Here is a 4,830-nt window from a genome sequence, read left to right as displayed (position 1 = left end):
TAGTACCTATGAGTTGACAGTCATTATTACCAGAAATCTAAACGCCAGGATTGGTAATCCCAACAGTAATGAGATATTTTACTTTTATTTAATGGTTTTAGTAAATTCACCCTGGGGTCCTCCAACTAAAAGAAAGGAAAGATATGAATTCTAATAGCATTTGCTAAAAGGTCCCATGGCTCCTTAAATTTGGAAATGTGTGTGTATTGAAATAAAATTAATTGGGCTTTTAGCAAGTGTTCCATGAAAATAAACCTTTTTAAAATTTTAATTTATTTTCATTATTTTTTAAGTTAGAGTCTCACTCTGTCACCCTGGGTAGAGTGCCATGGCATCATAACTCACCCCAACCTCAAATTCAGCTTCCCGAGTAGCTGGGACTACAGGCGGCCATCACAAGTCCTGACTGATTTTTCTATTTTTTATTAGAGACAGAGTCTCACTCTTGTTCAGGCTGCTCTCCAACTCCTGAGCTCAGATAATCCCTGGCCTCCCAGAGTACTAGGTTACAGGCATGAGCCACTGCATCCAACCTAAACCTTTTTTTTAAAGGAGGAGTCAAGGGAGAAAAGAGTTATAGGCATATATGCCGGTAAATTACCAGCTTCCTTGAGGCAGGAGAGTATCTCTTATTTGAAGTGTTTGTTGATTTCTGTAGTATAAACACTCTCACCATAACCAACTTCAGGCTACCAACCTGATGTCAATTAATGTAGAGTTGGAAAGAGATGATTGCAATTGAGCCTGTCAAAGCCGGCTCTAGTTCACTGGCTGTTACTGGGGAAAACTTATTTTCTGTTAAAGAGCCATAATATTACATCTTCCCTGGGTGTAGTTTCTTGAAAATCCAGTTTGTAGAATTATATTTATCTTTTAAAAATTAGGCTTGGTTTTAATACAAACTAAAATGTCCTTTGATAAATCTTTTAAATGATGCACACTTGGATACGATTTAGGTGTAAAGATGGAAACAAGTTTTTCCTAATTAAAATATTAATAAGGATATCAATGTTTGCTTGTAAGACAATGATATTGAAAAGATTTGTGTTTCTTGACTTGGCAGTAATGTTTCTATTCCATCAGATGCAGTGAATTTATATCACAGCATTCTCCACGACTGTCCACCAGGGGGCAGGCATTTCACAACAACTTTACAAATAAATGTCGTCCCCTTCATTTCTTCAAGGCTGAACAATGAATAGTTTTTGAAAATGCTGAGAGAAAGAAAAAGCATTTGTTTAAATAGCACAAAATGCAGGAGCACATTTGCAACTTTGATTGCACTCTTCTGCCTCCAGCCCACATCTCGTTTGGGGGTTCCAGAGGGCTCCCTATCCTGATATTTTATTCATGGAGACATCTGAATTTGAACATGGTTAAAACAAGGTTTGATCATGTCCTCCCTTTCAGTTTCACTTCTCTTTCTGCTTTTCCTTCCAGCTCCTCTCCTCAGAACCTGGAAATCAATAAATCCATTTTTCTACCTTTCCTATCTAATCCATCATCTGATCCTCCTGATTCTTACCTATCATCTTTCCTGGGATGACTTTCACAGTCTCCTAACTGGTCTCCTCTGTGTGTTTCACATAGCGGAAAACAGCATTGTTTTAAAAATGTCAATTAGAATTCATTATAGCTCCTTCAGTGGCTCCTTCAATGGCTTCCCTTTATTTAGTATAATAATCTAACGTCTTCAAAACAGCCCGGCATGATCTGCTCTCCTACCTGAGCCACTTCAGATCCAGCCACACTTCCCTTCTCACTCCAGCCTCACTGAATTGTAGCAATTCCTCAGATATACTCAGTGTCTAGCACAAAGCCTGGCTTAAAGTCAAACCTCTTCCAACACTAATGGTCCTCACAATCAGTCTGTAAAATTAAACCACATATGAAACATTAGCATTAGAAAACTCCCAACATATTGAAGAAAAACTTTTTTCTCAGAACCACTCTGAGGCTGGGGCACAGCACTCTGGGAGGTCGGGTGGGTGGATTGTCTGAGCTCATGAGTTCAAGACCAGTCTGAGCAAGAGGGAGACCTCCCCCTCCACTAAAAAAATGAAAAACTGAGGCAAGAGGATAGCTTGAGCCCAAGAGTTTGAGGTTGCTGTAAGCTATGATGCCACGGCACTCTACCCAGAGTGACAAGGTGAGACTCTGTTTAAAAAAGAAAATGACTAGATAAATCTGTCCCAGCCCCTCTGGAGGATTATTCTGTGTTCTGGTTATCTATAGCTGTGGAATAAACTACCTCAACTTAGTAGGAGGGAACAGCACTCTATGCATTATCTCTGTCTCATAGTTCGGGGGGCTGAGCCAGTGTTCATGTGGCTGAGGCTGGAGTCACTCACAGGTGTCTCACTCACATATGAGCAGGTGGTGTGTGCCATTGGCTGGGTCCTCAGCTGGGGCTGTTGGCTAAAGTAGGTACAAGTGGACTTTCTGTGTGGCCTGGGCTTCATCACAAGAATTAATTGATTTGGAAACATACAGGTTTTGCCATCTTGGCCAACTTGGGACAACTCTAAAGGGCCACTGAAGCTTTAGGAGCTGTTTGTGGAGTGAGCACGGCTGTCCTTGGGACTTCTTCCCTGCCTGCTCCTGCCCCCACCCCTTGCTTCCTTGGTGCTGACACCAAGGCACTCTGTAATGAACACCACGCACACTAGCCTAGTCTCAGAGTCTGGTCCTGGGGAATCCTGCCTACGAAAAAGTCAGAACTGTGAATTCAGTAGGGAAGGCCAGCCACTGAGGGACAAATGAGCTCCCAGATGAGGCCAGCAGTGTGGGTGCCAGAATCCCAGTTGGGGGCACTGGAGCAGCATTCTCCTGTGTGCGTGTCTGAGGTGGGGCAGGGGTGGAGACCCCCTGGGGACTTGTTCTGAAGTGGCTTGTATCCAAGTGCACGCTGACCTAGATGGCAAGCTTCCTGGTGGATCTGTGTGGCCAGCACACACATACATGCTTTCCCCTTCCACCCTGCCCCAGCCACTCTTAGGGTAGCCCTCTAAGGCATCTTTGGCATCCTCCAGAACTGAGGCACTAAGCAGAGTCATTGGTGTTCTGTAGCCAAAGAGGAGTAAGAGAATAATCATGGAGCCAAACCAGAGCCTGGCAGGGCTGGGGAGGGCACAGGAGCAGGGCACGCACTGCCTGGACTGAGACTGTCCCATGAGAAGAGTCCCCGGGAGACTTTAAAAGGCTTGCGGGAGCCTGTTGAGAATCAGCCAAAACTCAGAGCTTCAAAACCCATCATCTCCCAAAAATCAGCAGGGTGGACTCACTTCATTTTGTCTGGATTTTTACCCACACGTCACCTTTCAAAGAGGCCTCCTTGATCACTCACTTTACTAAAGCTAGAACCCTCTTCATTCTCTCTCTCTCTCTCTGCTTTTCTTTCCCTTCATTTTGGTTATTGCCACTTGACACAATTTCATGCATTTATTTATTTATTACCCACCTCTCCTACTAGAACGTGATCTCTGGAGGGGTAGGGAATTCGTCGGTTTTGTTCATTATTGTGTGCCAAATGCCAGGCAATAGCAAGAACTTAACTGATATTTGTTGATTGAGAGAATGAAGGAATGGATATTTTCTTGGGCAATCAAAATTTCTCTGATACTTTATATTCTGGTAGAAATTCTAAATTCTTCCAGTTATGGAAAAAGACAAGGAACAGAAGATTTCTTTTTCTTTTTTTGAGACAGAGTCTTACTTTGTCGCCCTGGTAGAGGGCTGTGCTGTCACAGCTCACAGCAACTTCCAGCTTTGGGGCTTAGGTGATTCTCTTGCCTCAGCTTCCCAAGCAGCTGGGACTACAGGTGCCCACCACAACACCCGGCTATTTTTTTGTTGCAGTTTGGCTGGGGCCAGGTTCGAACCCACTACCCTCAGTATAAGGGGCCGGTGCCCTACTCACTGAGCCACAGGCACTGCCCAGGAACAGCAACTTTCTCCTTCCTGTTTTCTAATCTTGCATTTGATACTTTTGAAATTAAGAGAATAGATTACTGTCATAAATGAAATAGAAGACAATAGATCACTCTGGTAAAAATTAAAGATACATGCTGAAACCTTGGCAAACCGAAAAATGCCTCTTCTTTTGTGGTTTCCCTCCCTTCATTCTCCCTACAAAATAAGATAAGGTAATTGATGTTCAGAGCTTATTAGCTTGAAAATATATTTTTAAGGCCAGGCATGGTGGCTCATGCCTGTCATCCCAGCACTTGGGAGGCTGAGACAGGTGGATTGCCTGAGTTCATGGGTTCAAGACCAGACTGAGCAAGAGTGAGACCCTGTCTCTAAAAAATAGCTGGGTGTCGTGGTTGGCGCCTGTAGTCCCAGCTACTCGGGAGGCTGAGGCAAGACAATTGCTTGAGCCTAAGAACTGGAGGTTGCTGTGAGCTATGATGCCATAGCACTCTACCCAGGCAACATAGTGAGACTGTCTCAAAAAATATATACATTTTTAATTTTTTAGTAGAGAGTTCATGTGGGTCAGAATAAAACATAAGCATGTGAGCTTGATTCTTTCAAGTGGATCAGTTGGTATGGGAATGCAAATTTGTTTGAGTGGGCCTGTCAATGGAGCTGCCTTGGAAACACCAACCATCGCAAGTAAATAGTGATAATAAACTTGAAATGTGTTGACATAGAGTACGTTATATTTCTAATGGAATGAGGTGGTGACCTTACCTGTGAAGGATACCTGAGGTAGAATAATTTTTTCTGAGCACATGGTTATGAATTGGAGAGGCATCTGTGGACTACTGTGATACTCAGTCCTCTAGTTTCCTGGGAATTGCACTCCTTCCCCATATTCTGGTAATT

The sequence above is a fragment of the Otolemur garnettii genome, unplaced genomic scaffold, assembly GCF_000181295.1.
Source record: "Otolemur garnettii isolate 467f Iridium unplaced genomic scaffold, OtoGar3 scaffold00007, whole genome shotgun sequence".
In the NCBI taxonomy this organism is placed as follows: Eukaryota; Metazoa; Chordata; class Mammalia; order Primates; family Galagidae; genus Otolemur; species Otolemur garnettii.
Note: the sequence above shows the minus strand (reverse complement) of the source record.